This window comes from Nelusetta ayraudi, unplaced genomic scaffold, assembly GCF_046127955.1.
Source record: "Nelusetta ayraudi isolate G7.1 ecotype Tasmania unplaced genomic scaffold, CSIRO-AGI_Nayr_v1 ptg000203l, whole genome shotgun sequence".
NCBI lineage: Eukaryota > Metazoa > Chordata > Actinopteri > Tetraodontiformes > Monacanthidae > Nelusetta > Nelusetta ayraudi.
Genome location: NW_027466252.1, coordinates 110,001 through 122,500, shown reverse-complemented (window position 1 = coordinate 122,500; position 12,500 = coordinate 110,001). Strand labels below are relative to the sequence as shown.

The following is a 12,500-nucleotide window of genomic DNA, read 5'->3' as shown; positions in this document are numbered from 1 at the left end:
AACTCCACCGTGAGTGTGTGTGTGTGTGTGTGTGTGTCTGCTACTTCCTGTCCAGTCTCTTTGACTCCGCCTGGTTTTTTTCCCCAGAACCCTCTCAGCTGGTTTTGAAGTCGGCGCCGCTCGCAGCTGCTCGCCACCTGTCCGCCCCTCCCCCTCCCCTCCCTCCCCCTCCTTCCCCCGCCTCCCTCTCCCCCCTCCCCCTCCAACGCTCCACCAAGCAGGAATTCCAGTGACGCTGCTGCAGAAAGTGGGTCAACGCCGAGCGAGCCGAACTGGAGGTAGACCCTGACCCCTGACCTCTGACCCCTGACCAGCAACCTGAGGCTACCAGGTGGAGCCTGACCTCAGTGTCAGACCAGGAAGAGAGTGAGTGTGTCTGTGTGTGTGTGTGTGTGTGTGTGTTTGTCCTAAATCACTGCACAAACACACAACGAGCAACAACAACAACAACCACAACAACAACAACGCTGAACGATGGTCACTCTGGACCTGTCGGCGTCATCCCCCCCCCCTCGATTGGTGGAAGACGTGGCCACGCCCACAGAGCCTCCGAGGTCTCACCTGCCGCTCTGCACATGCTCAGTCCAGTCCAGCCCTCAGCGGGAGCCTCCTGGAGCCCCGTGGGAACCCAGCAGTGCCACGGCTGACTGAGTGTGTGTGAAACAGGAAGTAAACAGGATGTGCCGTAGGAAGTGGTTGCCAGCGGAGGTGGGGGCGGGGGGGCAGGAGGAAGGGGTGGGGGGTGGGGTGGGGGGGGGTTTCCATGTTCTTCCTTGGCTGCAGTCAGCCAAAAGGAAGAAAAAAAAAAACTACGACAGAGTTTCTGCTTTATGTCTGAGGAACGCACACACACACACACACACACACACACACACACACGCTGAAGGTAAGGCTGACAGGTGTGTGTGTGTGTGTGTGTGTGTGTGTGTGTGTGTGTTTGTGATGCCAGTTGTGACTAGTTGTCAACAGGCTGCAGCCACACAAACACAAACAAGACGAAGCCCCTCCCCTTTCGCCCCTGCCCCCGCTGACCTTTGACCCCAGCAGACTGTCCTAGACACAACACAACGCGTCTGTCGATCCCGCCTCCGTCATTCAGCCAATGAGGGGAAGGCAGCCGCTAGCGGCGGGCTAATGAGGCTGACGCAAGACTTTAAAGGGGAAGAAACCATCAATTATTCCGCCGTTTCTTTTCCTTCCTCTGCGGATTTCTTTTTCCTCTCGTCGCTTTGTTGCCTTCTGGCTGTTTGCTGCGCCTCGGTGCAGCTGGAGGAGAAACTCTGCAAACTCGCAGTCAGCAAGGTGGCGTTGGAGCCGAGGATGGAGGAGGAGGAGGTTTCACGACGTACCAGCGGAATCCCTGTTTTCCAGTGTCTCCCCCTAGTGGTGGGAGTGGTGGCGTGGTCAATAAGCTCCTCCTCCTCCTCCTCCTCCACTTCCGCTTCCTACTGGACGAGGTTTGACGGGAATTGCGGCCGACGCGCTTCACACCGTTCGGCGGAAAAACACCTGCAAATCGCAACGGTAGTTTGTCGAAATTTTCAGAAACGTCGCTTTTACCGGCACGGAAACGCAGCTACGGTGTCGGCGTCAGTCGGGTGGAAAGAATGAGGAGGACATAAAAGTCAACGTCACGAGTCGGGAACGTCTGGGAAAGAAAAAACTGCTACTGGTGAGCAGCGTTGGGAGCGCCACCCCCTGGCTGCTGCAGGAGGAATGAGCCAAAACCGGCCGGGAGGGAAGTCGGAGGAAAAAGGAAGGAAAAAAAAAAGAAAATCAGCTTTTCATCCACGTGAGTTTTAAAACGGAAAAAATGGAAATGGAGCGGCCGCGACCAATAAATGCCTCTCTTTTTTTTCTCTTTTTTTTCTCTTTTTTTTCTCCCCCAAAGTGGAAAACCGGCTGACGGAGGTGGAGATGACGCACCACTCCTCTCTTTTCTCCCTCTCCTTCCTCCCTGTTGCTGCTCCGTCCTTCACGGAAGGAAGCAGAGATGAGCTGGAGGTTCTTCTCGTCACCGAACCTTGACCCCTGACCCCTGCCTGATCCCTGACCTTCCAGCCAGCCAATCAGCAGCGGCCGCTCGGCAGGAGGAAATTCAGCACTCGGCTTTATTCGCACCAACAACAACAATCAGACAATTCAACTACAGTGCATCAAACTACAGCGTTCAGCCAGTCTGACCAGGCAACACCTGGTCTGATCCCAATCAACTGGACGGAGGAAAACCTGCAGTGGGCAGCGGAGGATGTCGGGAAAAGGCCACACACACACGCACACGCACACGCGCACACACACACACACACACACACACACACACACACACACACGGACCACAGAGGAATTTCCAAGTTTTCATATAAAACTGATAATGGGACTGGTCCCAGCGGGAGTGGAAAAATCTGAGGTGACTTACGAGGCTGCACATTCCAACCTCTACACACACACACACACACACACACATACACACACACACACACGCACACGCACACGCACACGCACACGCACACTTTAACACCTCAGCGAGGGAGCTAGTGGGGAGGGGGAAACGTGGAGGAGCAGAACCTCTGGCGCTGCTGCTGCTCCTGCTCCTCTTCTTTGACTTGAATGTTTTTTGGAAACATCGTTGCAACACTGTTGCAGCGATGTAGCGGACGGCAGGAGGAACGAGGAGGTGGAGGAGGAGGAGGAGGAGGAGGAGGAGGAGGAGGAGAACGCTGGAACCTCCGCAGTTTTGGCCCCAAGGTTCACAGTCGGGTGCAGTTTGCGCTGCGGCCTGCAGGGGGAGCCCAGAGGAAGGAGAGAGAAGCAGAGGAGTAGAGCTGCTGGAGGAGGAGGAAAGATGGCAGGTGAAGAGAAAAGGGGGCGGAGCCTCCTCCACCTCCTCATCCTTCTCTCTCTCCATCCATCATCCTCCCTTCATCACTCCTCCTCCTCCTCTTTCCTCTCCATCCATCCATCTTCTACCGCCCTCCCTCCTCCTCCTCCATCCCTCCATCACCGCCAGCTCTGATAGGCTGCCACGACCTGCTGCGACCGCATGTGTGTGTGTGTGTGTGTGTGTGAGTGTGTCTATGGTCCTGGCAGCTTATGCAGCACAGACGGTATGAAGGGTTGATACCTGCAGGAAGTGTGTGTGTGTGTGTGTGTGTGTGTGTGTGTGTGTGTGGGTGTGTGTTGCAAAAACTGGACGTCAAGGTGATACAGCCACCTGTCCTGTTTTTGCAAACATGGATTCTGACCTAGCAGGAACACACACACACACACACACACACACACACACACACACACACACTGCATGACAACACTTGGCAGTCAAGCAAGTGTGACAACAAACAGGAAGTGCAACAGCTCCTCCCAACCAATGAGCAGCCGTTCAGCTGAGTGCTAACACGCTAGCACGCTAGCTCCCTACTTTGCACCTACTTCCTGGAAAAAGCATCACGGTGGCAGGAGGACGGAGGTGGCAGCGCGTGATTGGAGGGGGCGGAGCCAACGACAACGACAACGACGACGACGACGACGAAGACGATGACGACGACGACGAAGAAAAAAAAAATCCCGTCTGGATTCTTTTTCAGGAAACATCTCGGAAAATTCTCCTCACCACATTCCCAAAGAGAAGAAAGATCCCGTCTGAGAGCGCCGCTGAAATGAAGAGATCAGCTGTGGCCTTCACACACACACACACACACACACACACACACACACACACACACACACACACACACACACACACACACACACACACACACACACACACACACTTGGGCAGAAGCTGCTCACTTCACTGTCTGAGAATTTGTGAATGGAAAAACAGGTTAACACACTTGGCCTAGCGACACTCACTGCCTTCAGAGAGGAAACTGTCTGTCTGTCTGTCTGCCTGTCTGTCTGCCTGTCTGCCTGTCTATCTGCCTGTCTGCCTGTCTGTCCTTCTGACTGTCTGACTGTCTCGGAAGTAAGTAGACAGGGCATTTCAAAATAAAAGCACTGGGTCAAAGGTCATCCCTCTTGCAGGGCTCATAGTTGGGATACAGAAATAAAATAAAAGCATGATGTGTGTGTGTGTGTGTGTGTGTGTGTGTGTGTGTGTGTGTGTGTGTGTGAGACACATTGCAGTTAATAGGAGGAACTGACACCACTGTGTGAGACTGTGTGAGACTGTGTGTGTGTGTGTGTGTGTGTGTGTGTGTGTGTCCATGAAGAACAGCACCCTGGGAGAGAGAGAGTAGAATTTCTGATAAAGGACCTTATGTCACACATACACACACACACACACACACACACACACACAGACACAGTTGTTGTTTTGTTGCAACACAACAACAACAACCAATAAGACCCCAACAAAAACAGAAATACACAGACAGGCACAACAGAACTACACACACACACACTTTGTGTTACTCTCTGTTGCTGTCACAAGCATGCACACACACACACACACACACACACACACACACACACACACACACACACACACACACACACACACACACACACTCTCTCTCTCGCTGTCCTTCACTTCTATGATGTCCAGTCCATCTGTCCAACTACCTCTGTGTGTGTTTACATCTGACTGTGTTCACTCGTTTGGCCGGCTGTGTGTGTGTGTGTGTGTGTGTGTGTGTGTGTGTGTGTGTGTGTGTGTGGGAGCCCTAGAGAAACACTCCTCTTGCCACAGGAGTGAAGCCCAGTGACGCAGAGCCAGAAATAGACGGTGGGGCCGCGGCTGGGGGGGCGGAGCCACACCGACACAGGAGGCACTTTAGCAGCGACACACATTCACACACACACACACACACACACACACACACAGGAGGAGGGAGACTTTAACCCAAACAAACACACACACACACACACACACACACACACACACACACACACACACGTAAACACACCGGTGTGTGAATGCGTGCAGCAACAACTTCACTCCGTATTTCAACACAACGCAAAGAGGAAAATAAAGGAGCCGTACAAAGTTCTCAGAGATCCATTAACACACACACACACACACACACACACACACACACACACACACACACACACACACACACACACACAGGGCTCTCCGCTGAGCTTCAGCTGGACATGTATAATTCAGCACTTTATTGTTGAGCTATCGCAGAGAGTCATTCACACTCACACACACACACACACACACACACACACACACACACACACACACACACACACACACACACACACACACTGAGAGGACGCTGCTGCTGCTGCTGCTTATGAAACCAGCGTTGAGCTGAGAATGTTTCCTCGCTTACATAAATCATAAATCATCTCTGGATCAACCTGGAAATAGACCAGAGAGCCTGTTTTCATTTAGGATGACTCCTACTGTAGGAGGAGGAGGAGGGGGAGGAGGAGGAGGAGGTGGAGGGGGCGGGGACAAAGAGAGGAGGAGGAGGAGGAAACTTTCACTCATTGTTTCTTGCAGTAGGTCCAGTTCAGGTCATGTGATCCAAATCAATCAATCAATCAATCAATCAATGCTTCTCCCGCCCTCAGGGCTGTGAGGGGGCGGAGCCTATCACAGGTGTCTTTGGAAGTGAAAAATTGAAACAAACTCCCGTTTGAAACGTGAAGACAGAAGGAGAAGAACGACTGCTCCCCCCCCTCATTCTCCCCCCCCCCTCACCCCCCAACCCCCCCCCCCCCACCCCTGCTCCTGGCTAATGAGGAATATTAATTCACTGTATTCCATCTTTAACACATTAATATTTGATTGTTCAATATGGCTGCAGGCGTCTCGTCAGTCTGAGTCCATCACTTCACTGCAGGACTGAGAGACGAGAAAACATCCAGCATCAGGTCTGGACCCAGGAGGAGCAATCAGGAGGAGCAGGAGGAGGAGGAGGAGGAGGAGGAGCAGGAGGAGGAGGTGGAGGAGGAGCAAAAGGAGCAGGAGAAGGATAAAGAAGAGGAGGAGGAAGAAGAAAAGAAGAATGAGGAGGAGGAGGAAGAACAGGAGCAGGAGGAGGAGGAGGAAGGGGAGGAGGAGGAGGAGCAGGAGGAGCTCCAGCCAGACTTGAGGTGTGACAGCAGCAGGAAGTCGCTGTCAGGTTGGAAGCAGGAGGAGCAGCGGCAGAACTGGAGGCTGCTGCTGATTGGCTGGTGGAGTTAAGCTCCGCCCACATTGGGGGCTCATGTTCATAACACACACACACACACACAAACACACACACACACACACCTGTGTAGACAACAGCAGCCAGCAGCTTTGGAAGTAGAGCAGAGAGGAAATGTGAGGGCTGCTTTTTCCTGCAGCAAAGCATCATGGGAGACATGTTGGCTGCCACACACACACACACACACACACACACACACACACACACACACACACACACACACACACATTTCAGAGTGAAGCTAAGAGGCACAATTGGTTCAGTTTATCAATGGCTAATACTGCTGAAGCTGATCAATAATCAGCTGCTTCACTCTGTTGATGCTGTGGAGGCTGGAGGCTGTGTGTGTGTGTGTGTGTGTGTGTGTGTGTGTGGTGGGGGGGCACTTTAGCCTCTTAGCCACAGGGGGGACCCGGCCGTTGTTATGTAACCCTGCCGGGCCAAAACACACACACACACACACACACACACACACACACACACACACACACAGGCCAGCTGTCCTCATTCCTGTGGTGAAAACCACCTCAGTCTATTTTTCTATCTTTGCCTTGTAACGCTACAGCCAAAAGTCACAGATGGGTTAGCCCCGCCCCCTCAGGGACGGGTTAGTCCCGCCTCCAACAAGGCGCTCCTTAAAGGTGGCGTGGCGAGAAAAACTCTCCAGCAGTCACCATCAGACTCACTGTGGCCCCCCCCACAGTGAGTCAAGGCTACCCGGGGCAAGGCTACTTCCTGGTCTGGTTCTGATAGCCCGTGGTGAGGCTACTTCCTGGTTCTGTGAGTCGGTTCCTCAGAAGAAGACCACCTGAGACCCAAAAGTCTGTCCGCTCCTCCACCTGTTGGTCCGTTGGTCTGTCTGTCTGTACGTTCAGCTCTCTGGCTGGCCCGGACCCTGCCGCTGACTCCTCCCCCTGGCCCTGGCCCCGCCCCCTCACCGCCATCCTGCTATTACTATTCGGGGTCTGTCCCTGCGGGCGCTCCAGCTATGTGTCCTTTTTCCACACTGAGCCACTTTGGTCCATGCAGGGATCCAGTGTCTAACACACACACACACACACACACACACACACACACACACACACAGCTCTGTGTGTCAGAGGTCAGGAGGTCAGCTGTCAGTCACAGCTGACGGGGGGGAACCTCCACCTGAACCTGACGCTCTGTCTGTCTGTCTGTCTGTCTGTCTGTCTGTCTGGAGGCAGATATTCCCTCCGTCGACCAATCAGGTTCCTTCCCTAGCGGAGGGTAGAGGATCCCGTCGGTGGAGGTCGGCCACAGCCGACGGGCGCGACGCACCCGGTGAGCCGACCAAACCACAACTGCCAAATCAAGTCAAGCTAAGCTAACAGCTAAGCTAACAGCTGCGTTTCCATCACCAGGTTTTATGGCCATGTTCAGGCTTAGTGCAATTCCAGGGGTCATGGAAACGCAGCTAGCGTCAGCGCTACGTTAGCCTGCTAATGCTATTTCCTATGAATGTCTTTATCCATTTAAAGAAAAAAAAAAAAAATAAATAAATTCTCTCTCTTGGATCTATTTGATCCATGCAGGTGCAGCAGCTCCAGTCCACCTGGACCCTGGACCCTGGACCTGGTCTGTCTCTGGGTCCAGTCAGTCAGCCAGCCAGCAGCCTATTAGCTAATTAGTCAGCTCGTTTATCTCATTACGGCCTGATTGATCTGCCAGCAGCTGATGGACCGGCACCAGGGCGCCGGCGTGTGTGTGTGTGTGTGTGTGTGTGTGTGTGTGTGTTGTGCGTCACACAGGCAGTGGACTAATCGATAAGAACAAAGTGGGGAAGAGTTTAACGGTTACGTAATCTTGTTATCTGGCAGTGAGTGGGTGAGGCCAGAAGTGTGTGTGCCTGTCTCTCTCTCTCTCTCTCTCTCACACACACACACACACACACACACCTTGTTAAATTCCCTGCTGAGTCAAGAAGGTCACTGGATCAAGTTCGTCAGGTTCTCTGGGCAACTTTTTGTTGTCCAACACGTTTTGTTTTTTCTTCCCCCGCCTGAAATATGATTCCTGAAAATCAAACAACAGGAAGGAGCTCAACACCTGGAAGGGGGCGTGTTTATAAATATACTGTACATCTGATCACGTGACTGCAAGGCAACACGGAAGCCGACACAACAACAACAACAACAACAACAACAAAACAATCTTTGCAATGTTTGCTGCTATCAGCAGTCGGATTCAACAGGAGTGTTGATGAACGTATTGATCGGAAAGGGGAGGAGCACAAAGAAGTCTTGATGCACACACACACACACACACACACACACACTCAGCTTGTAGCTTTTTGTGTTGACGTTGTGCCATTCAGCATCAAATATGTATCAAATTATATAAGCGGCTCTTATGCAACAGACTGCGTCCCCTGCACGGCCCTGTGTGTGTGTGTGTGTGTGTGTGTGTGTGTGTTTTCATGCTGAGGTCTGTGGCTAATGAAGCCATCTTTGCAGGGGCAACACAAAGAAACCGAGGGATGGAGAAAAGGAGGAGGAAGAGGAGGAGCAGGAGGAGCAGCTGTGGAGGCGACACCTCCACAGCTGCTCCTCCGCTCCGCTGCTGTCAGTCGTTTCTCCTCTCCGACGGCCAAAGGTCTCGAGCGGTGAACTGCTCCTTTAAAGCTGCTGTCAGCTGAGACCGCCAGCTCTCCTCTCATTGGTCCAATCCTGACAGCCCAGACTCCCGAGCGGAGAGGCAGCCGCAGATTGACTCCGCGGAGCGCTAAGGCTTAGTGGGCTAGCGGGCCCGTTAGCACGCGCGCTAATCTCCCGTCATGGCGTGGAGACGGGACGGGACGGGGGCGGGGCCAGGTGCTAGCCACGCTACGCTAGCCCGCTAAGCCCTAATACCCTGAGAGTGAGTGAGCCCGCGCTTAATGCCAGGCGCGGGGAGTTAGCATCCGCTAGCGGCGGCGGCGGCGGCTAATCCCGCAGGAAGTCTGAGGAATGTGCCAAAGTGAAAGTTCAGCATGAGATTAAGATTAGGGGAGGGGGAGGGGCCGTGGGGGAGCGCTGTGATTGGCCGGAGGGTTTCATCTCAGAGGGAAGTAGCTTCTGGAGAACAGGCAGTGGAAACACACACACACACACACACACACACACACACACACACAACATCTTGAGTGTGTTGCGGGAACAGGAAGTGATGTCATGCCTGGCGTGGGCACAGAAATATCTCGGCCACTGAGTGCAAGTGTGTGTGTGAGTGTGTGTGTGTGTGTGAGAGTGTGTGTGTGTGTGTGTGTGTGTGTGTGTGTGGCTGCTTCAGACTGAAGCACCTGCTGCTCTTTTCCTCTCAGCAGAGAAAATCACCGCCTTCACTCGCACACCTCCTCTTCCTCCACCTCCGCCTCCTTCACCACCATCCTCCCCCCCCACCCCCCCTCCACCTCTTCTCTCTCATGGCCTCCACTCGTTCTCTCCCACCCCCCCACCCCCTCCTTTCCTCCCTCCCTCTCTCCAGCCACCTGTTCTCTCCTGGCAGGCGGAGGAGGCGACGGAGGGATGGAGGACGGAGGAGGAGGAGGTGCGGCGGGCAAAGAGGCGGCCTCGAGTTCATGGGCCCCGCCCCCGTCTTTTCAACCTCCGTCCGTTCATCCGTCCATCCTTCCTGCGACACTGCGTCCTCGTCCCTGGCAGGCGGTTTGCAGCTCGCTAGCAGCGCTCCCGCCCCCCCCCCCCCCCGAGAATCGTGCGAAACCGGAATATCGCGATTAAAAACCTGCTGATGGAAGCGGCTCCACTTGGGGAAAAACCTCTCCGGCGTGGCTCCAAGGTTTCGATGCTCTCACGAGGTGGTTTTTCCAGGGACATCACCAAAGAGCTTTTTTTCTTTTTCATCGTCAAGCGGACGTGAGGCACTGGGGGTCACGTGACCAGCTGACTGACCAGTGACAACAGTGGAGGCATTTCACTGCACCTCCAGTGGCATCACACAGCTCGGGAAACTGATCCCGGGTCAGTTGCTCTGTGGATTCCTCTGCCTTCCGGCAGCAGCAGCGGCAGCGGCAGCGGCAGCTGAGATCGCTGCTCCACAATGCAACTGATTTCTACCTCCGTCCTCCTCACAGCGAGGCCTCTCTGAACAACACCCGGCCAGAATCACGGCTTCACGCCATTCAACGGAATCGCAATTGTACGAGAATTTTAGAAAAAAAAAAAAACGCTTTTATTTTGCGAAAAAACAAACAAAAACAAAGCAGTCCTGGGAACGCAGCGACTGACCAGCAACTCCTCACTACTAGCTGGCTATAGTTGCTGAACCGATGGTTCAGTTCGTTCCCGCCTCCTGGTGCCCGGTTGGCTGTTAAACAGTACCACCACTCGGGGGGGGGGGTGCTAACACTCCATCGTGCTGCCAACCAATCAGCTGCTTCGATCCCTCTCCCTCTCCCGCTCCCTCTCCCTCTCTCTCCCTCCCTCTCCCTCTCTCTCTATGCAAACAGACTCACCCGCTCCAGAACATCGTGCCGGTTCCTCTCGGCTGTTTTTCTCCCCCTGCTCTCCCGGAGGGCTCCGCCGCTCCACAGCGCCCCCTGCTGTTTCGCCGCGAGCCTCCGGCGTGCGTAGCCAGTTGCTACGTCGGCTCAGCGTCCTCCTGGGTGTCTATCGGGCCGCTTTGCGAAGCCCCTCTCCGACTACGTCGACGCTAACGTTAGCCGCCTGATAACCATCGGGGGGTGACCGCTGTTAGCGGCCCGCCGCTGATGTTGTTAGCATGTAGCATTAATGTAACCTGTTAGCATGAAGAGAACTGTACGGCTGCAGCTGCGGGAGTGGATTTACATTGAAAACAGCAAATAATCACACATCATCTCTCTCTCTCTCTCTCCCACCCTCCCTCTTTCTCTCACTCTACCTCTCTCTCTCTCTCTCACACACACACACACACACACACACACACACACACACACACACACACAGACCATGTACAGGAAGTGTGCACGGCTGCAGAAGCACCAAAGCCGACATTTGCATGAGGAACGATGCAGAAGCAAAAACCCAAAAGCTCCTTATGGTCTCTCTCTCTCTCTCTCTCTCTCTCTCTGTCTCTCGCTCTCTCTCTCACACACATATACACACACACACACACACGCGCACACAAGCGCACACACTAGTTTCCATGTGATTTGAATGCACTGACAATGACAGTCTGAGGACTTTGCTGCGGAGCTGCTGCAGGAAAAAGGAACCAAACGGTCGTCGTGGCGACGCTCGCATCCCATAATACCATTCAAATCACCAGCACACTGTTATCTCACCTGTTGGGCTGCGAGTGTGTGTGTGTGTGTGTGTGTGTGTGTGTGTGTGTGTGTGCGTGGAGATGCTCATCCAAAGGCCATTCACCCTGACAGTCTGTCAGTACACACACACACACACACACACACCACACACACACACACACACACACACACACCGTTGTGCATCTACATGTGTGTGCATGTCCAGAGTGTGTGTGTGTGTGTGTGCGTGTCAAGGCCTCCATCTGCAGTCGCCATGGCAACAGAACATACACTTCTCTCTCTCGCTCCTTCATCTCCTGCTTTTTTTCCTGCTTCCTTTATTTGAACATACAGGAGTTGTTGAGTAGGAGTGGAGGTCAGTGTGTGTGTTTGTGTGTCTGTGTGTGTGTGTGTGTGTGTCTGTGTGTGTGTGTGTAGCTGCTTGTTCTTCCAGATTTTTTGATGAGAGAGAGAAAAACCGGAGGTTTTGGAGGGAAAACACCTGCTGCTGCTGCTGCTGCTGCTGCTGCTGCTGCTGCTACACACACCGCCGCCGACGACAACAACACCGTGGACGACAAGAACAACACAACCTGAACAGGAGGTGTGTGCGTGTAAATGTGGCGCAAAACCTCAAATCACTAAATCAGCGGGCGAGCGAGAAAACACGGCGGCGGTCTGAGCGGCCGGCCTGCTGTGTGTGTGTGTGTGTGTGTGTGTGTGTGTGTGTGTGTGTAGTGGAGGGGGGGAGGTCATTGACATTTGACAACATCCGCACAACCAACGCACACACACACACACACACACACACAGACACGCAAGTGTGTGCAGTCTGCAGCCGCTGACGCACATCCGGCAGTGCGGACGGATTGTGCAGCCACCGCCGCCTCCAGAAGGCTCCGCCCACCTCGCTGCCTGATCCACCTGATCTATTTCAGTGCACCGTCACACACCCACCCACACACACCCACCCACACACACACACAGTGTAACACACACAGGAAGACACGCACCGGGCCGTGCAGAGACGAGGATGACACAGTTCACCTCCCACTCGATACGACGCAGGAAGAGGAAGTGACACCGCTGACACACACACACACGCAACCACA

At 53.9% G+C, this 12,500-nt stretch overlaps 1 protein-coding gene across 5 annotated transcripts in view; it reads right to left on the bottom strand.

Moving 5' to 3' along the window:
• hivep2a (HIVEP zinc finger 2a) overlaps positions 1 to 12,500 on the bottom strand; it is a 38,893-nt gene that overhangs the window by 21,352 nt on the left and 5,041 nt on the right. The window lies entirely within an intron of this gene.